At 42.7% G+C, this 21,990-nt stretch overlaps 1 protein-coding gene across 3 annotated transcripts in view; it reads right to left on the reverse strand.

Moving 5' to 3' along the window:
* The window catches only part of GATAD2B (GATA zinc finger domain containing 2B), a 97,015-nt gene that overhangs the window by 74,675 nt on the left and 350 nt on the right, over positions 1 to 21,990 (reverse strand). Inside the window, exon 1 of one of the 3 annotated variants that reach the window (XM_077900755.1) lies at positions 21,841 to 21,989. The exons of the other annotated variants lie outside the window; for them this stretch is intronic. The gene's annotated coding sequence lies outside the window, so the exon portion shown is untranslated. Of the gene's footprint in view, positions 1 to 21,840; position 21,990 lie in introns of those variants that run through there. 3 annotated transcript variants of the gene reach the window in all.

Here is a 21,990-nt window from a genome sequence, read left to right on the forward strand (position 1 = left end):
TTTTTTAAATTTTTATTTATTTATGATAGTCACACACACACACACACAGAGAGAGAGAGAGAGAGAGAGGTAGAGACATAGGCAGAGGGAGAAGCAGGCTCCATGCACCGGGAGCCCGACGTGGGATTCGATCCCGGGTCTCCAGGATCGCGCCCTGGGCCAAAGGCAGGTGCTAAACCACTGCGCTACCCAGGGATCCCCATAAATAAAATCTTAAAAGAAAACTGTATTGTTTTCTAAGTTTAAAAGTTTTTACAATATTAGATAATATTACATATATTATGTCAACTCACTTTTTTCTTTAACATTACCTTTGATATTTATCCAAATTATATACATAACTAGTTCATTCATTTTAAATAGTATACAGAATGTCAATTATGAGTATGCCACTATTTAAATGTTCTATTTCCTGTTCATGCAACAAATTAATCACATGTCATATGGCAGATACTGCTCTAAGTCCAGGGCCACAACCATGGATAAGGCATAATTAATTCTTCCCCTCCACAGAAGGGACATGAGCATTTTTTCTTCATTCTTTTTTCCAAGTGCAGTCTCAAAAGTGGCCCTAAGCTAGGGGCACCTGGGTGGCTCAGTGGTTGGATGTCTGCCTTCAGTTCAGGTCATGGGTCCTGGGATCGAATCCCACATCAGGCTTCCCACAGGGAGCCTGCTTCTCTCTGTATGTGTCTGCTTCTGTGTCTCTCTCATGAATAAATAAAATCTAAAAAAAAAAAAAAAAAAGCCCTAAGCTAATTGTATCCAAAAAATGAAGAATGGGGGAGGGGGAAAGGCCACCAATTTAAGTAAATGGAAAGAGAAAATCTTTTCCCTTTTCTTAAGGTTTGTTTAAAGATACTTCTTGTTGGGCAGTCCCGGTGGCGCAGCGGTTTAGTGCCGCCTGCAGCCCAGGGTGTGATCCTGGGGACCCGGAATCGAGTCCCACGTCAGGCTGCCTGCATGGAGCCTGCTTCTCCCTCTGCCTGTGTCTCTGCCGCTCTCTCTCTCTCTCTCTCTCTCTCTCTAAATAAATAAATAAATCTATAAAAACAAACAAACAGATACTTCTTGTTGAGGTCAAAGAGATATAATAAAACTCTAGGAGTGGGAATCCCGGGGTGGCTCAGCGGTTTAGTGTCTGCCTTCGGCCCAGGGTGTGATCCTGGAGTCCCGGGATCGAGTCCCACGTCAGGCTCCCTGCATGGAGCCTGCTTCTCCCTCTGCCTGTGTCTCTGCCTCTCTCTTTCTCTGTGTCTTTCATGAATGAATTTTTTAAAAAATCGTTTAAAAATAAAAATAAAACTCCAGGAGTAAATCTCACCCCAAATATCAGAACTGTTAACACTTTAAAAGTAGAACCCCATTGCAGTTGCCTTCACTGACATTTATATGACAATAGGTCAATAGTGATGGTAACACAGGTGATGAGTCCAGTTTCTTTTCATTTCCAAAAACGAGTCTCAGGCAGTAAGGAAGACACAGGATCAACAGTGGATACAAATCTTCTGATCTATCAGCAAAAGGAAAGATCTTACTAATCCCAAACTTAAGGGAATGTATCGGGGGTGCCTGGCTGGCTTAGTTAGTAGAGCTGCGACTCTTGATGTCAGGGTGGTGAGTTCGAGCCCCACATTGGATGTACAGATTACTTAAAAATAAAATCTTTAAAACAACAACAGAGTGAGAAAGAGACAAAGACAGAACTGATGTCAGCAGTCCCAGAAGACAAGCTCTTCTGAAGGATTTAAAAATAAGACTTAAAAAAAAAAATTAAAAAAAAAAAAGTTTTCTTCAATAGGAATTAAGCAGAAGAACACCATCACCGACAATAAATTAATGAAAATCTTCAATGGTCTTTTAATCTCAAAAGAGATGGTACCTTCAAACATACCTCATGCCCTTGAATTACTCAAATTTCCTGTCACTCCTTAAGAATGTTTATGAAAACTAAGTTTGTTTCATTTTACTCTTGACAATAGGCTCAGAAAGTGGGACTAAGGTACCACCAAAGGTAACCCCTCTACTCTGACCCTATTAAGGCCTACTACTAGTAAGTTCTAAGTTCACTAAACAAAATTTAAATCTATTAAATAAAACAAACCACCTTCACTCTAAAAGCACAGAAACAGAATGAGGAAGACAAGTGACCCACTGGGCAGGAAAACTAGTCAGAAAGGAAATCTAAGCTGTAGAAGGCATTGGTCTTACATCTGAACATCCCGGTCTCCTGGAAACAGTATGACCCTGCTGACAGTAGTGTTTGGCTCTCTGCCTCTCCTGTTGGGGGTTCAACAAGAACTCCAGTAAGGAGTTGCCATGTGAGCAGCCAATTGAGAAATGTGCATGCTTTTTACTCCTATAGTTGTTCTGATTTTAAAAGACTGTGGTGGCAAGAAGCCAATTTATCAAAATTTTTACATTTAGATTGGTAACTGAGAGGTTTTGTTTTTTTTTTTTTTTTTTTTTTTTTTTTAATTTTATTTATGATAGGCACACAGTGAGAGAGAGAGAGAGGCAGAGACACAGGCAGAGGGAGAAGCAGGCTCCATGCACCGGGAGCCCGACGTGGGATTCGATCCCGGGTCTCCAGGATCGCGCCCTGGGCCAAAGGCAGGTGCTAAACCACTGTGCCACCCAGGGATCCCTGTAACTGAGAGGTTTTGAGGGACATTTCAAACATGAACATCTTTCTTTTATTTTTTTTAATTTTTTTTAAATGTTTATTTATTTATGATAGTCACAGAGAGAGAAAGAGAGAGGCAGAGACACAGGCAGAGGGAGAAGCAGGCTCCATGCACCGGAAGCCCGATGTGGGATTCGATCCTGGGTCTCCAGGATCGCGCCCTGGGCCAAAGGCAGGCGCCAAACCGCTGCGCCACCCAGGGATCCCGAACATCTTTCTTTTAAAATGCCTAGTCCTCTTTCCTTTTTTTTTTAAATAGCATGCATTTAAAAAAATTTATTTATTTATTTATTTATGATAGTCATAGAGAGAGAGAGAGAGAAGCAGAGACACAGGCAGAGGGAGAAGCAGGCTCCATGCACCGGGAGCCCGACGTGGGACTCGATCCCAGGTCTCCAGGATCACACCCTGGGCCAAAGGCAGGTGCTAAACCGCTGAGCCACCCAGGGATCCCTCTAGTCCTCTTTCCAACAAATGGCTACAGTTACACGGCCAATAATCAAAATCCAAAGACATTTATTTGCTTTCATCAAAAGAAATGCTAATAAGGTACATAAGTGTTCCCAAAAGTACTTGAAGACAGTTATCAGTGTCACTGTCCAACCACACTACTTCCGTCAAATTTAAATTGGGTTGTTTTAGAAACTCTCATAGCCTGTTGGTATGAATATAAACTGGTACAAACGTTGGAGAAAAATGTAATATCTAACAAAAATTTAAATGTGCATATACTCTGATTCAGTAATTGCATTTCTAGGAATTTTACTTACAGATAAACTACAATATAAAGATATATGTAAGATGTTTCACTGGAACCTTGGTTATGACAGAACATATACATACACACACACACACACACAAATTGGAAACATCTTAGATGTTCCTCAGAGGGAACATCCTACAATCCTACATCCTACAATGAAATATTAGACACCGAACAATGACATACATGTGTGTAACATGTATGTATGTGTGCACCTACCCACAGATAAGAGTACAGCACAAAGCTCAGGAGTTTGAGCCTAAGAGTCAGCCTTTCTGATTCCACATACCAGCTCTTGTGCTTAGATCTATGTGGCCTTAGGCAAATCACCAAACTTCTCCACACTTCATTTTTTCATTTGTAAAAGAGAGTAACAGCATCTGCCTTTAGAGTACCACGAGGAGGGGCAGCCCTGGTGGCTCAGTGGTTTAGTGCCGCGTTTAGCCCAGGGTGTGATCCTGGAGACCCAGGATCGAGTCCCATGTCAGGCTCCCTGCATGGAGCCTGCTTCTCCCTCTGTGTCTCTGCCTCTCTCTGTGTCTCTCATGAATAAATAAATAAAATCTTTAAAAAAAAAAAAAAGAGTACCATGAGGATTAAACAAGTTAATTAGTGTGTAGTGTTTGTTAGTTATCATTAAAAACATATCCAAAAAAAAAAAAATCCAAGGTATTAAATGAATATGGGGCAAGCAAGCACAACAGCTAAAACTAAAGCAACAGGGATAGACAGAAATTGAGAGAATCTGGAAGTAGAATTTTCAGGATTTGGTATGCCTGTCTCACAGTTAGACCTAAGTTGTAAAACGGGCTGAATAAAAGTACTGTTCTTACTTCAAAGGGACTTTAAATGCTGGTTACTTAATTTATAAACACACACTATCAAGTACTGTAGTTATTTTAATACATGTCTTCTCTTCTGGGCTATATATCTTCTAGAAGACTGAGGTTGTGTCATCAATCTATATATATTCTACAACACCTATGTATATGTCTTTTCCATAGCAGGTGCATAGCAAACATTCTGTGAATACATGAATGGTCAGGGCTTTTCAGTTCCCCACAATCAGCGGATTTAAGTGGTTACAAAGCTCTGACAGACAGAACAAGAGAAGAAAACCAAGTTTTCCCTCCTCTTTCTTCCCAAGGTTTCTCTTTATCAGAGTGATTAACTGTCATTTTCTTAGGCTGAATCAATCTAGGATAGAGAAAGACACATGGGGTCTATACGCCATGGACTGGAAAAACAACCCCATATCAATGATCAGAGCCTTGGATTTTCTGACATAATCTGATTTCATGAACTAGGTAGTCAACATTCCTAAATTAAGTTGTTGGGTTCCTTAAAAGATTTTCTTTTTAAGTAATCTCTACACTCAACGCAGGGCTCAAACGCACAGCCCTGAGATCAAGAGTTTCATGCTCTACCAACTGAGCCAGCCAGGTGCTCCTCCTAAATTTTTAATAATCTAGTAGTATGCAAATTATGTATATTCAATGCTAAGACAATAATAGCAATAAAAATCATTAAAGAACAAGACTTGGAGCAGCCCGGGTGGCTCAGCGGTTTAGCACCGCCTTCAGCCCAGGGCCTGATCCTGGAGACCTGGGATGGAGTCCCACGTCAGGCTCCCTGCATGGAGCCTGCTTCTCCCTCTGCCTGTGTCTCTGCCTCTCTCTCTCTCTCTCTCATGAATAAATAAATAAAAACTTAAAAAAAAAAAAAAAAGAACAAGACTTATAGGCAATAGGAAAGGTACACAGCCATAAGCCTATATTCTTTCCCAATCAAGTTCTCATATCCATGAAAACATTCCACCCTTAACATTTTCATTTAAAGAGGTGTGTATGAGTGGCTCAGTTGGTTGAGCATCGAACACTCTTGGGTTTCTGCTCAGGTTATGCTCCTGTGGGTCACAGGATCTCTCTCTCTCTCTGAATGAATAAATGAATGAATAAATAAAAAAATAAATATTAAAAAATTTTTTTTGAACTAAACTTTTTATTTTTTTAAGATTTTATTTATTTATTCATGAGAGAGACGCAGAGAGAGAGAGGCAGAGACACAGACAGAGGGAGAAGCAGGCTCCATGCAGGGAGCCTGATGTGGGACTTGATCCCAGGACTGCACACAGAGCTAAACTGCTGAGCCACCCAGGGACCTCCTTGAACTAAACTTTTAAAAATAAACAAACCATTTCCGGAGAGGCTGGGTGGCTCAGTTGGTTAAGTGTCTCTCTTTGGCTTAAGTCATGATCTCAGGATCCTGGGATCGGGCCCCACACTGGCCTCCCTGTTCAGTGGGGAGCTTGCTTCTCCCTCCCCACTGCTCATGAGCAGGCTCTATCAAACAAATAAAATCTCTTAAAAAATAAAAAATAAACATACTGTTCCAACCATAACAAAATAATTCACTATAAGAGCAAAGGTATTTGGAGGAACCTGGCTTCTAATACCATAAAAGACTATGCTTTCAGAGATCATTTCTTTTTTTTTTTTTTTTCCAGAGATCATTTCTATAGTTACTAATACCATAAAGAAAAATATTGTGATCCAAGGAGTTAAAAGTCAATTAAAAACTGACAGGAATCAGCTGCCATATTGTAATAACACAGTCCCATTCAGTTTAGTTTTATATTGTTTGGTCCAATATAAAAAAAAAGCATGTGAACAGAAAAAACCTAGCCTAAAATTCATAGGGATCCCAAATGGCCAAAACAGTCTGGAAAAAGAACAGATAGAGGAATCATACTTCCTTACTTCAAAACCTACTGGAGGGATCCCTGGTTGGCGCAGCGGTTTGGCGCCTGCCTTTGGCCCAGGGCGCAATCCTGGAGACACCCGGGATCGAATCCCACATTGGGCTTCCGGTGCATGGAGCCTGCTTCTCCCTCTGCCTGTGTCTCTGCCTCTCTCTCTCTCTCTGTGACTATCATAAAATAAAAATAAATTAAAAAAAAAAAAACAAAAAAACACAAAACCTACTGGAAAAATAGGATATCCACATGCAAAAGAATGATGTGGGACCCTTACGGCATATACAAAAATTAACTCAAAATGGATCAAAGATCTGGGGCACTGCCTTCAGCTCCTGTCGTGATCCTGGGGTCCTGGGATGGAATCCCACATCAGGTTTCCTGCTCAGTGGGGAGTCTGCTTCTCCCTCTCCCTCTGCCACTCCCTCTGCTTGTGTTCTCTCTATCAAATAAATAAATAAAATACTTTAAAAAAATGGATCAGAGACCTAAATACAAGAACTAAAACAATAAAACACTTAGAAAATAACATGGGGGTAAAAGCTTTATGACTTTGGACTTGGCAACAATTTCTTCTTCTTTTTATTTTTATTTTTTTTTCTTCTTCTTTTTAAAGATTTTATTTTATTCTTTTTAAAGATTTTATCTATTTTTAGAGTGAAAGAGAATGCACACATGCAAGTGAGAGCAGGGGGAGGGGCAGAGGGAGAGAGAGATCTCATGCAGACTGCCTGTGGAGTGCAGAGCCAGTTACAGGGCTTGACCCCATGACCCTGAGCTGAAACCAAGAGTAAGCCACACAACCGACTATACCACCCAGGCTCCCCTATATATATATTTAAAACATTTTATTTGTTTATTTCAGAGAGAGAGAGAGAAAATGAACATGAGTGGGGAGAGGAGCAGAGGGAAAGGGAGAAGCAGACTCCCTACTGAGCAGCGAACCCATGCCAGCTTGATCCCAGGACTCTGGGATCATGACCTGAGCCAAAGTCAGATGCTTAACTAAGTGAACCACCCAGGTGCCCCTAAAAGATTTTGCTTTTAAGTAATCTCTACCCCAACATGGGGCTGAAACTTAAAATCCCAAGATCAAGAGTCCCATGCTCTACTCTACTAACTGAGCCAGCCAGGTGCCCCAATAATTCCTTGAATATGATACCAAAAATACAGGCAACAAAAGAAATAATAAACTGGATCTTATTAAAATTAAAAACTTCTGGGCAGCCTGGGTGGCTCAGCGGTTTAACACTTGCCTTCGGCTCAGGGCATGATCTTGGAGACCCGGGATTGAGTCCCATGTCTGGCTCTTTGCATGGAGCCTGCTTCTCCCTCTGTGTCTCTCTGTGTCTCTCATGAAGAAGTAAATAAAATCTTAAAAAATAAAAATAAGAACTTCTGTGCAGGGTGCCAAGGTGGCTCAGTCCGTAAAGCATCTGCCTTCAGCTCAGGTCATGATCTCAGAGTCCTGGGATGGAGCCTCACATCAGGCTCCCTGCTCAGCAGGGAGTCTGCTTCTTCCTCTCCCTCTGCCCTTGCCCCCCCTTGTACTCACTCGCTCTGTCTTGTGGTCTCTTTCAAATAAATAAAATCTTAAAATAAATGAAAACTTCTGTGCATCAATGAACACTATCAACAAAGTAAAAAAGGCAACCCACAAAATGGGAGAAAATATTTACAAATTATACATCTGATAAAGAATCAATAAATATCCAGAACATATATGAACTCCTGCCACTCAACAACAAAAAAAAACATACCAATTAAAAAATGGATGGAGAAAAAAAAAAAAAAAGGATGGAGGGAGGCTCCCAGCTGGCTCAGTCAGAAGAGAGTGAGATTCTTGATCTTGGGGTCATGAGTTTGAGCCCCATGTTGGGTGTAGAGATTACTTAAAATTAAATGTACAAAGAAATTGGGCATGGACTTGAATATATTTTTCTAAAAAAGATATACAAATGACCAATAAACACATGAAAAAATGTTCAACCTCACTCATCATTAGAGAAATATAATCAAAATCATCATGAGGTACCACTTCACACCAATTTGGATGGCTTTTATAAAAACAAAGAGAAAATAAAGTACTGGTAAGGATATACAGAAGCTGGACTCCTTGTGTATTGCTGGTAGGAATGTAAATGGTACAGTCACTGTAGAAACCAGTATGGTGGTGGTTCCTTGAAAAATGAAACACAGAATTGTCAGGTGATCCAGCAATTCCAACTCTGGGTATATACCCAAAAGAAATGAAAGCAAAGACTTAAACAGATATATGTACACTAATGTTCATAGCAGCATTATACACAACACCCAAAAAGTAGGAACAGCCTAAGGTATCCATCGGCAGAATAAAAGAAAAATGTGGTTAAAAAAAAAGAAAAAAGATAAAATGTGGTATATACATAAAATGGGATATTATTCAGCCTTAAATGAAATTCTGGGTGGCCTACTCAGAAGAGCTTGTGACTCTTGATCTTGGAGTTGATCTTGACTCTTGATCACCGAGTTCCATGTTGAGTGTAGAGATTACTTTAAAAAATAAATAAATGGGGCACCTGGGTGGCTCAGTTGTTGAGCGCCTGCCTTTGGCTCAGGTGGTGATCCCGGACTCCTGGGATCAAGTCCTAGGGGAGCCTGCTTCTCCCTCTGCCTAGGTCTCTGCCTCTCTCTCTGTCTCTCATGAATAAATAAATATTTTTTTAAATTTTTAAGTAAATAACTTAAAACTTGTTTTATTTTATTTTATTTATTTGAGAGAGAAGGAAAGGACAAGTAGGGTGAGGGGCAGAGGAGAGAAGCAGACTCCCCCCCCTTGAGAAAGGGCTTCATCCCAGGACTCCAGGATCATGACCTGAGCCATAGGCAGATGCTCAAACCGACTGAGCCACCCAGGAGCCCAAGCAAGGAAATTATAACACACTACAAAATATGGATGAATCTTGAAAACTTTATGCTAAATGAAATGAGCCAGACATAAAAGGACAAATATTGTATGATTTCACTTATATGAGGTACCTAAAGTAGTCAACCATATAGACAAAAAGTAGAATGGTGGCAAGGGGATGAGGGTGGGGTGGGGTGGGATAGCAGAATTGGTTTGTTTGAAGTAGGCTCCACACCCAGCGTGGAAGTCAATGTGGGGTTTGAATTCGACACCCTGAGTTCAAGACTGGAACCAAAATCAAGATCAGACACCTAGGGCAGCCCGGGTGGCTCAGCGGTTTATAGCGCTGCCTTCAGCCTAAGGCGTGGTCCTGGAGACCCAGGATCAAATCCCACGTCAGGCTCCCTGCATGGAGCCTGCTTCTCCCTCTGCCTGTATCTCTGCCTCTCTCTGTCTCTCATGAATAAATAAATAAATAAAATCTAAAAAAATCTAAAAAATCTAAAAAAAAAGAATCAGACACCTGACTGAGCCACCAAGGTGTCCCTATTTTTTAACAGGTATATATATAGAGAGAGAGAGAGTTTCCGTTTGGGAAGATGAAAAAGTTCTGGAGATGAGTAGTGGTGATAGTTGCACAACAATGAGAAATGTACACATTTATATACAGTATGGATATAGTATACATTACAATGTATACAGTAATGCCACTGAACTGTATACTTAAAAATGGTTAAAATGGTAAGTTTATGTATATCTGACCACAAACTATGTGCTAAATTTACCATTATCTTTTAAAAGGATGTCTAACATTTACTGAATAATTACTCTCTGCAAGGCACAGAAAAGTTAAGTAATGGGTCTTACAAGTTAAGTGGTTGAGCATAAATTTGAACCAGGACTTTGACTACAGACCTATACTTTTAGTCATTACGGTGACCAAAAGATATTCTAGTTTAACCAAGGAAGGAAAACTTTCAAGTAATTAAGTGAAAAATATCCACCAAGAATAGTAGCAATACTAGACTATTCTCTCATATCCAGACAATAGAATTCAATTTATGTATCACACTGAGAATGGTTGGTTCAGAGGTGGGGGGCTTGGGAGGGGGGGAGAGTGGGAACTACACCAAAGCTTTTCAGACTAGCAACCAAAAGCTAACATAGCACAGTCTAGGCAGCATACTGAGGTGTGCTAAGCAGTCCCAGTAACAACAAAACTAAAACGACAACTTCCAAAGGATTCTTTAGTTAATTTATAAAGCTAGGGCAGCCCGGGTGGCTCAGTGGTTTAGCGCCCCCAGGACGTGATCCTGGAGACCAGGATCAAGTCCCACGTTGGGCTCCCTGTGTGGAGCCTGCTTCTGCCTCTGCCTGTGTCTGTGCCCCTCTCTCTGTGTCTCTCATGAGTCAATAAATAAAATCTTTAAAAAAAAATTTATAAAGCTATACAACATGACTGAAAATCAAACAAAAGGGCAGCCCGGGTGGCTCAGCAGTTTAGTGCCGCCTTCGGCCCAGGGCATGATCCTGGAGACCCGGGATCGAGTCCCACTTCGGGCTCCCTGCATGGAGCCTGCTTCTCCCTCTCTCTGCCTGTGTCTCTGCCTCTCTCTCTTTCTGTGTATTCTCATGAATAAATAAATAAAATCTTTAAAAAAAAAAAAAAAGTAAAAAATCTCACTGTCCTTCTATAATAATGCTTTGAGCTATAACAGTACTCCTTATACAGTTTTTTCCACACCCTCAACTCAACCATATACAGAAAATCACATAACTACAGAAGATTTAAAATTTTATTTTTGAGGGATGCCTGAGTGGCTCAGCAGTTGAGCATCTGCCTTTGGCTCAGAGCATGATCCCGGAGTCCCGGATCAAGTCCCATATCAGGCTCCCTGCATGGAGCCTGCTCCTCCCTCACCTATATCTCTGCCTCTCTCATGAATAAATAAATAAAATCTTTTTAAAAAATTATTTTTGATGGAATTTTATTTACCATATTATAATTTACTCTCTCCTATGAATATTATCAGGTATTGACCCAGCCAAAATACAAGGTTTAATTTGGAATGAAGACTGTCCAGGTTCTAACCTTGGTTATACTCTTCTGTGACATCCACTACTCCTTATTTGACAAAATTCGGAACTTAAAATTTAATACCAGATAGATATCAAGGCCTTGATACGCAACAGTCATACAACAATCAAACTGGCTCCTAACCAGGAGTGCCTGGGTGGCTCAGCCAGTTAAGAATCTGCCTTCTGCTCAGGTCTTGGGCTCCCTTCTCAGTAGGAAGTCTGCTTCTCCCTCTCCCTCTGCCCCTCCCTCTTCTCTGGCATGCTTGCACTCTAATAAATAAAATCTTAAAAAAAAAAAAAAAAAAAAAGGAAACCCAGCTCAAAACAAATGGTACCAAAAAAAAAAAAAAAAAACAAAAAAAAAACAAATGGTACCTAAATAAGATCTGTAGTAAATAACTAGATGAAAGAAATTTGATACCCTTACTTAGGCTAGAAAGATTTTATTCTCTTGAATCCTCATGGTTTTTCAAAGATGCACTTGTTATTTTTAAGACGTTTCTATCACTGCAAAACACAATTTTAATAAAAAAACTTTTTCCAGTCACCCATATTCCTTGAAACCTTTCAGTTCAATATCAATGCATTATACAATTTAGATGGAAAATAGCTCTCCAAGCAGAAGGTAAAGAGTTAAAAATGAAGGCTAGGGATCCCTGGGTGGCGCAGCGGTTTGGCGCCTGCCTTTGGCCCAGGGCGCGATCCTGGAAACCCGGGATCGAATCCCACATCGGGCTCCCGGTGCATGGAGCCTGCTTCTCCCTCTGCCTGTGTCTCTGTCTCATTCTCTCTCTCTCTCTATGACTATCATAAATAAAAAAAAAAATTGAAGGCTAATGAAAATTTAATATTAAATCTTAATGCAATAAGACACCAATATTCTAGTTTCCACTCATTTGGCACAAAATACCTGGATTTAAAATACTCCAAAAAACCCAAACTTTCAAATTTATAATGCATTCAGCTGAGAAACTGAGCATTCTTTACTACCTGGATTATAAAATAAGAAAAGAATGGCATCAGAGTAACTACTAATTTATGCATGGACACTTATTAGCCAAAATCTAGTATATGGCAAGAGTGGCAAGCTACTCACATCAAATTTTCATAGAAGCTAATATAGGGTCTTTGTAGACAACCTGTCCAGGGCAGTAGGAATATACAAGATCAATTACTTCAATCTTTTTAATAACAATACATCAATCTAGCCAAATAAATGTTAAAGGATGATTAGAAAACTGCCCCTCCCTCCAAAAAATGTTATCCTATTCAGGAAACATTTTCAATACTTTCTCCCACCTCCGTTTTTATGAGTACAAACAGGATAGTGGCAGGCAGGGGGAGAGGGAGAAGCACACTCCCCACTGAGTAGGGAGCCCGATGATGTGGGGCTCAATCCCAGGACCCCAGGATCCTGACCAGAGCTTAAGATGCTTAACAGGCTGAGGGGAAGCCCAGGTGGCTTAGTGATTTAGTGCCGCCTTCAGCCCAGGGCCTGATCCTGGGGATCCAGGATCAAGGCCCGTGTCGGGCTCCCTGCATGGAGCCTGCTTCTCCCTCTGCCTGTGTCTCTGCCTCCCTCTCTCTCTCTCTCTCTCTCTCTCTCTCTGTCTCTCGTGAATAAATAAAATCTTTAATAATAATAATAATAATAAAACAGACTCAGCCACCCAGTCACCCCACATTTTCAATATTTTCACAGGTAGCTCAAACTCTGAGATCAAAGTTTCAAATTCAGGGATGAATACCATTCAGGTAACCTTTATACTTTTAAAAGATATAAAGACAAATTTCTCCAACTTTTGTTTTATTTTTATTTATTTTTTAAAGATTTTATTTATTTATTCATAGAGACAGACAGAGAGAGAGAGAGGCAGAGACACAGGCAGAGGGAGAAGCAGGCTCCATGCAGGGAGCCTGACGTGGGACTCGATCCAGGGTCTCCAGGACCACGCCCTGGGCTGCAGGCGGCGCTAAACCACTGCGCCACCGGGGCTGCCCTATTTTATTTTTAATTTCAAGATCAACATATCATCTTAAAAAGACCGAAAACCAAAAGTCCTTCTGTGTGCCTCACAGTCCGATGGTGGGCTTTACAGATTCTGTAGTGCTATGCTAACATCTTCAAAGAAAGGAAGAGCTTCTTGCTCTAGGCTCAAAGGTTTCTATTCACTTACAAAGTTGCACTCTCCAGCTTCTAGCACATTAAAGATGGAGGGGACAGCAGCTCAGTTATCCTCTTGGGAATTCATTGAAAGTAGGAGCCAAGTTGCACGAGCTGTGCCATTTGCCTTGGAAGATTCATGGAGGGAAAATGGCAGCCATCATACCAGTGAAGTTTCCAAAACATATCTAGCTTATTAATGCCACCATTCTAGTTCTTTGGAAAACTAGCACACAAAAGCAATCAATTCCCTCATTCCACAGTAACAACCCTTAAAAAACTTTTAACTCAAAGAGGAAAGCAGAATAACAAAGTGCAGTATTCTCAGAGCACGGAGATCACCAATACTTTAAGAAGCTCTTTCACAGTCAAATAATTTTGAGGACCTCTGCATACTTTAGCCATTCTTTTACCTCTCCCAACGTACAATGTATAGTTAAACATGCAAGGCTATGAGAAGTCATGCCATAAATAAATGTGCCTTAACATAAGTTATCCCAGAATTTTATTTTTCAAAACACTATTTGACCACATAACTTAAAAAAAAAAAAAAAACCACATAATTTTTCACATAAGACCTATTATTACTATTCTATTTTTTGTTTTTGTTTTTTTTTTAGGGCAAAACAAAACTCTATGAGGAAAGTTAGGAGGATGTTAAGATCACAACCTCTGAGATCAAGCAGAGTTGTTCAAATACTAGATTCTAGCAAAATGACAATGTCTCTGGGAATTAGGCTTTCTCATCTGTACAGTTACCATAAGAATCAAAGTAGTACAAAGCCTTACTCAAAGAAAGTCCTTGAAAAATTAGTTTAAATTAAAAAAAACTCCTTTTGAGGGATGCCTGGGTGGCTCAGCGGTTGAGTGTCTGCCTTTGCTCAGGGCATGATCCCAGGGTCTCGGGGATCGAGTTCCGTATCAGGCTTCCTGCATGGAGCCTGCTTCTCCCTCTGCCTATGTTTCTGTCTCTCTCTCTCTGGGTCTCTCACAAATAAATAAATAAAATCTTTAAAAAAAAATTCCTTTTGAGAGGTGCCTGGTCAGTGCAGTCAGTTAAGCATCCAACTGCTGGTTTCGGCTCAGGTGGTGATCATAAGTCATGATCTCAGGGTCGTGAGATCAAGCCCTACATTGGGCTCTGTGCTCAGTACAGAGTGCTCGAATTTCTCTCTCCCTCTGGCCCTCCTGCTTGTGCACATGCACGTATGTAAACACTCTCTCCTCTCAAATAAATAAATAAATCTTTAAAACCAAAAAATAAAAATTCATTTTAAGTTCTGAAAGTTGCAAAAATGCAATCCAAAAATATTGAGAGGGGTACCTGGATCAGTGGGTTGAGTATCTGCCCTTGGCTCAGTTCATGGTTTCAGCGTTCTGAGATTGAACCACATATAGGGCTCCTTGACCATCGGGGAGCCTGCTTCTCCTTCTCCCTCTGCTCCTCTCCCCACCTGCTCTCTCTCAAATAAATAAAATCTGAGGAAAAAAACCTGAGAAAAAAATTACAGAACTCATGACTGAGACATTACTCGAGAAGAGTAACTTCCCAGGATTTTGCAACCTTTTTTATCCACTGAGATACTGGGATAGCCTTTAAATCCTCCCCATTTGAGGTGATATTCAGGGGTACAACACACATACTGATGAAAATGGCTATGAACAGAATACATGTTGCAGAAGAGTATTATTTATGGTTTCAATTATTTAAAAAATAAGCTTCATTTCAATATGAAAAAGAAAAAAGGAGTTGTGAGGAAAGCTCAGCTTGTGTCAGCACATAATAATTAATGATTGTACAGTTCCTTACAGTTTATAAAACACCTTTATGTATAATCTCATTTGACTGACACAGGAACCTAAACCTAACCAAAGAGATAAAGCAGCTGTTGATACCCATTTCTAAGGTGAGGGAACTATGGCTTGAAGACTTCAAAGGACTAAACCAAGGTCACACAGAAAATAAATGGCAGTATAAGGACTCCAACTTTGTTCTTCTGCCCCCAGAACATAACAAAAGAGGTGCCTTCTAAATGTATGCAATATTTTCTCATATTCCTATCTTTACTATCTTTCAAATGATGAGTACCATCCTAGGCACTGGAGACACAACAATAAAAAAATGTATTTTTCAGGATGTTTACAGACCATGGGGGGAGGGGGGGAGACAAATAGCATTTACAGAGTGAGATCAAAGAAGAAAGCAAATGTTAAGTCTCTCTGGGAAAGTCAGGGGAAGGTTTCCCAGAAAGTAATATTTGAAAGGAGACATGGAAACTGATCTAGGAACTAGAACTTTATCTGCTCATGTATAAGCTATAAGGGAGAAATGTAAGGCTGGATAGAAAGGCAAAGGCCAAAATTACAGGGCTTGAACACAACGCAAAGTTTAAAATTTATTTTTATACAACTGGAAATTATTGAATACTTTTGAGAAAGACCAAGAGAATAATCAGATCTCTATGTCAGACCATTTTGAAGACAATAAGATTGAGAGTTTAAAAGGCAACAAAATTAAAAACAAAGAGAACTATAAGATATCCTGGCAATCTCCCAAATAAGAGTTGCAGGCCTGAAGCAGGAGACCAGCAATGGAGACAGAGAAAGAGGTAGTGGTTCAGAAATATTTAGAAAGTAATGGATAAGAGGGACACCTGGGTGGCTCAGTGGTTAAGCATCTGCCTTCGTCTCAGGTTGTGATGCCAATCCTGGGATGAGTCCTGCATGGGCTCCTCGCAGGGAGCCTGCCTCTCTCTGTGTGTCTCATGAATAAATAAAATCTTTAAAAAAAAAAAAAAAAAAGGAAAAAAGAAAGTAATGGATAAGAGAGAACGGACGACGATGCTCCCACCTCTGGGTTAGGTGACTCCATGAATCAGAGAAGGGAAGCTGATGATGAAAATGCTAAGTGTGAGGTACCAATGGAACACAGGTGGCTATGTTCAGCACACGGTAGAAAACCAGAAGCAAGAACTTGGGAGTTCAGGAGAGATGTGATAATCGATGTTGAGTACACAGAAGATTTTTCTGAATAATCAAGTATTATTTACCATTTCAATGGGAAGGCAATAATTTTATCAACATTATTTGTATGACGCTTCAAAGTTCACACTTTAAAATCCCATACTATGCTAATCACATTTCATAAACCGTTATTATTCTTATTTGATCAACAAATATTTATTAACTAGGTACCAAGCACCATATTAGGTGTTAAAACACCAAAATAAATCCATGCTTTTATGGACCTTGTATCATAGGAGGGGAAGCAATATGCAATAAATGTTAAAAAAAAAAAAAAAAAAAAAAAGGGGGGGGGGAGGAGTTGCCTGGCTGGCCCAGTTGGAGAAGCATGCAACTCTTGGTCTCAGAGTGGTGAGTTCGAGCCCCATGTTGGGTGTAGAGATTACTTAAATAAACTTTTTTTTTTTTTTTTTTTTTTTTTATTTATGATAGTCACACAGAGAGAGAGAGAGAGGCAGAGACACAGGCAGAGGGAGAAGCAGGCTCCATGCAGGGAGCCCGATGTGGGATTCGATCCCGGGTCTCCAGGATCGCGCCCTGGGCCAAAGGCAGGCGCCAAACCGCTGCGCCACCCAGGGATCCCTTAAATAAACTTTTTAAAAAAGGCAATAAAAGTGAACCAGATAAAGACAATTATATGGCTTCACTCATATGTGGAATATAAGAAACAGGGCAGAGGATCATATGGGAAGGGAAGGAAAATGGAATGGGAAGTAATCAGAGGAAGACAAACCAAAAGAAATTCTTAACTCGGGATGCCTGAGTGACCCAGGGGTTGAGCATCTGCCTTCGGAGCCGGGCGTGATCCTGGAGTCCTGGGATGGAGTCCCGCATTGGGCTTCCTGCATGGAGCCTGCTCCTCCTGTCTCTGCCTCTCTCTGTGTGTCTCTCATGAATAAATAAATAAAATCTTTAAAAAATTCTTAAATCGGGATCCCTGGGTGGCGCAGCGGTTTGGCGCCTACCTTTGGCCCAGGGCGCGATCCTGGAGACTCAGGATCGAATCCCACGTCAGGCTCCCGGTGCATGGAGCCTGCTTCTCCCTCTGCCTGTGTCTCTGCCTCATTCTCTCTCTCTCTCTCTGTGACTATCACAAATAAATTAAAAAAATTAAAAAAAAAATTCTTAAATCTTTGAAACAAACTGAGGGTCGCTGGAGGGGAGGAGGATGGGGGAGGGGGTAAACTAGGTGACAGGCAATTAAGGAGGGCACGTGATGTCATGAGCACTGGGTGTTATACACAACTGATGAATTATTTAACTCTACCTCTGAAACTAATGCGCTATCTGTTCACTAAAGTTTTTAAAAAGACAAGAAATATAACAAATGTTATAAAGTAATAAGCACTGGGAAAAAAAAGAAAATAGAGCATGGAAAAAATCAGGAGTGAGAGATGGGGGGAATTGAAGGTACAATTTTAAGAGATCTCACTGAAAAGGTGACATATATAAGCAAAGACTTGAAGGTGAGGAAATTAGTCATTTGTATCATCTCTGTAGGAAAAACTAGCTATTTTCCACTAGAGGGAATAGCTAATGCAAAGGTCCTAAGATAGTGTGACTGATGTATTTAAGTAATAAGTCAAGGTGGCTGGGATGGAGTGAGCAAGAGGAAGGTAACAGATCAACAGAGAAGGGGAGGAGAACTGCAGATCATTAAAGACCTTACAGGTCACTGTCAGAATAGATTTGTACTGAGAGAAATGGGGATATAAAAATGAGGAGCCTTGGGCACCCCAGGTGGCTCAGCGGTTTAGCGCCACCTTCAGCCCAGGATGTGATCCTGGAGACCCCGGATCAAGTCCCATTTCGGGCTTCCTGCATGGAGCCTCCTTTTCCCTCTGCCTGTGTCTCTGCCTCTCTCTCTCTCTCATGAATAAATAAATAAAATCTTAAAAAAAAAAAAAAAAACACCTTCCCCCAAAATGAAACAAGATCAAGAAAGCTATGATCAGGTGGTTTAAAGCAAGACTTTCAGGTTTCAAGTAATGGTAACCTGAATTATTTTAAAAATGTATACCATTCAAATGTGAAATGCAAGAAGAGAATGGCTCAGGAATGTCAAAGTATTGTCATTTTTGTTAATACTTTACTGGTTAGTACTAATAACAATTAAGCTTATGCATTGTCAAAGAAGTTTCTGCAATTACTATGTCAGGTCTGGATTTGACCAGTTTCATACCTCAAAAGCAACAAAATATGTGTTCTTATTCATCTGTTGCTTTTGGTACTATAACTCACAACTCTTGATAGGTTCTTGCCAGTTAATGGCAACTTAAGGCAATGACAAAGATCAGAGGATTTTGAGGAACATACCATCTAAGAAGTAGACAAGTTAAGCTTTTTAATGACCCTGGGTCACTCCTTTCCTACTGAATGAATTCAAAACTACATAGGAATATTTTATCCATAAGAGAGTAAGAAATGGAACATGAGGATGCAGCATTTCAAATCAGATCTATTCTTCAATGCTTTCATCATTATTACACAAACACAGGATTGTCTCTACTTCAAGGACTCTGAAGCCACCAAAATCGCTAACCAATACCTATAGAAAATATCACTGGGATACTGAGGCTAAACCACACAATACAGCTAATAGAAGATTTCCCCCTAAAAGGCACACCTTTTCAACAAAAACTGAACTTCCTTATGTATCTTTTCTCAAGCTTAACCAATGCAAGGGAACTGCAACTTTGTGTGGCATCCTCTGATAGGTTAGATTTTTCCTGAGCAAGAAGTGGACAGTTTTACACCAGGGCTAGATTTATAGTCAATCCGGGTGTGTCTTTTCTTCCCTCCTCCTCTCCAAACTACTTCAGAGTTTTTCAGTACTGTAAAAGGTCTGGAGAAAATAATTCCTTGGTCCTAGTTAAGGACCTAGTTAAGGCTCAAATCTTACAGTTTCTGGGACGCCAGGATGGCTCAGCAGTTTAGCGCCTGCCTTTGGCCCAGGGTGTGATCCCAGGGTCCCGGGATCGAGTCCCACATCGGGCTCCCTGCACAGAGTCTGCTTCTCCTTCTGCCTATGTGTGTGTCTCTCTCTCTGACTCTCATGAAGAAATAAATAATATCTTAAAAAAAAAATCTTACAGTTTCTCTAGCAGTTGTTTTAATCAATCCAAGCTGGTTTGGCTTTTCTCGATGAGCCAAACAACATAAGTATTCTGAGTGCAGAGTGTCTGCCTGTGAACATGCTTATCCCAATGGGTTGACTGACAGGGACTATACTTGAGTCTAGAATTAGGACAGCACACAACTGATGTTCCCCACCTATGTCCCTCCAGCTCAGTAGGTGTGGAAGATAAGGAACAGTAAATTGAAGCAAGAGGCCTGGTTTACATACAACATACTGCTTAAAGCTAGGATGAATCCAGAGGTGCCAGCATATGATCAGGATACTATTAATGACACACTGACACCCTCCCCCCACCCCCCCACCCCCACCCCTACGCTGCTGTTCTGTAACCAAAATCCAACCTGAAGGTCTGGCCAAGCCCAGACAGAAAAAAGAAGAAGGAGGTGGTATGTGAGGGGTGGGGGTGGGGGCATTATTGGAAACATTTGTCCAAGAAAAAAAAAAAAGGAGAAAGACGGAAAGAGGGACAGCACACAGGCTTTTGAATATACTTTAAGACTATGAGGTTCAAAAAAATCTTTCACATCTTCTCTCCCCACGCCTGTGGTCTTATGCTAAACACAACAGTAAAAGTTACTGCCAAAACTTAGACTTGAACGGCTGATCAGGGTACCTGGTCAGTACTGTTCCTAGACACGTATCTGAGTGCAGCCTCTGTTTAGAGCCTTTTCGGACTGCCTCTAAACAGGAAGTTAACAGACATCACAGTCAGGGGAGGCAAACCACAGTGTCATAAAGATGGATGCTGCTGTCGGCTACAAATCCCTCTCACTTTATCGAAAGTGTTCTCAAGGAAGAAGCAGAACAAAGGTCCACAAGCCTCATCTTTTCTCAAACTGGGTCACTCAGCCTACAGGTCTGGCCTTCTGATTCCCACTGATTGTTTCTCTGCTTCATGCCTGCCCATGATGGCTATACCACTGCCCCTAGACTAAAAAACTATATTCCTCTAAAAATGGAAGACAGCACGACCAGATCAGTACTCCCACTAAGTCACTCTTCATACACCCTGCTTAAAAAGCCCAAGGAAAGCCTATCCTTGAGCCAGCCCATCCTCAAATACAGACTCGATATCAGTCACCTAAAAGCAGCACCATTTCCTACACACGTGGGCCTTCCTTTAAAATACACGGAGGCCTTCCATAGCACCACCGTTAGAAGCTCCCGAAGTAGCCTCCTTCCCCATCACGCCGGCACAAATGCTGACCACTCCGGCACCGAAAACGGGAGTCAGACTTCAAGGAAGAGTTTAGGTCAATGTATCAAAGAAAAAAGCAAAAAAAGTGAGCACCGAACACCCCACGAGGTGAGTCTCCAACACCGAGGCAGCACGCTGCTGCCAGAAAACAATCAGAAACCAGGCACCAGGGAGTGAGGCTGGGTGGCTGGAGAAGTTGAGAGGGGAGCCTGCATTTTGAATCACACGCACGCAGTCTACCAAACACTAAATTTTCTGAAATAAAAACGTTTCAAAAACTCAGAAGCATCAGCTCGTCGTCGACACGGACGAGAGACCTGCCCTGACCCCGGAGCCCCGCTGCAGCCCGGCCGGGAAGCCGGCTCCCTCCTTGCCGAACCTCCGCACACGCACACAAAAGCCCTCGGAACCGCCGCGGATCGGAAGCCCGAAATCCGTCCCGAGGGCCGCCGGAGCCCCACCGACAGCCCCCGCCCCCGGGCCCGCTCCTGCGCGCCGGGGGTCGGCGAAGGGGGAGCGCCGTCCCGGCCGGCGGGCGGCCCAGCGGGAGGCCAGCGCCTCGGCGTCCCCGCGAGTGGAGCCACAAAGTCCTCCAAGTCCCGCGCCGCCGGCTCCCGGGCACCGAAGGAAAGCGCTGCCCCCGAAGAAAGAGGAGCCTGGCCGGCGCGCGGGGAGCGGCCCCCACAGCCCCGAGGGCAGCCCCGGGGGCGGGGGCGCTCGAGAGGAGCGCGGGGGCGCCGGGCGGGCGGGCAGGAGGCCGAGAGTGGAAGCGGGGATGGCGGGGGAACGGGGCGCGCGGGAGGGGAAAGGGAGTAAAAGCAGAAGAAGCGGAGGGACGCGAGGCGGGGGCGCGCGAGGCCGGAGGGAAAGGCCGGGGCGCGCGCGCGGGCGGGGGAGGGGACGAGGTGAGCGGAGCGCGGGGCGGGGGCGCGCGGGGCCGGGCGGGGGAGGGGGACGCGAGGCGGGGGCGCGCGGGCGGGCGTCGGCTCGCGGGCGCTTCCCCTCCCCCGCCCTCCACCTTGCCCTTCCCCCACCGCCGCCGCCGCCGCCACCGCCGCCTCCGCCTCCCGGCTCCCTCCTGTGCTCGCCGCTCGCCGCCCCCGGGCGGGCGGGAGGCCGGGCGGGCCTAGGCCACAGCTCCTCACCTGGCGGTGGCGGTGTAACTCCCGGCGAGCTCGCCTCCTCAGGCGGCGGCGGAGGCGTCGAAAAAGGGAGGCGACGGCACAGTGGGTTCCGGACCCCGCCGACAGGACCGGGGGCGGGGGTGGGGGAGGGGGGCGGGCCGGACCGGGGCG

Source organism: Canis aureus, chromosome 6 (genome assembly GCF_053574225.1).
Source record: "Canis aureus isolate CA01 chromosome 6, VMU_Caureus_v.1.0, whole genome shotgun sequence".
Lineage (NCBI taxonomy): Eukaryota > Metazoa > Chordata > Mammalia > Carnivora > Canidae > Canis > Canis aureus.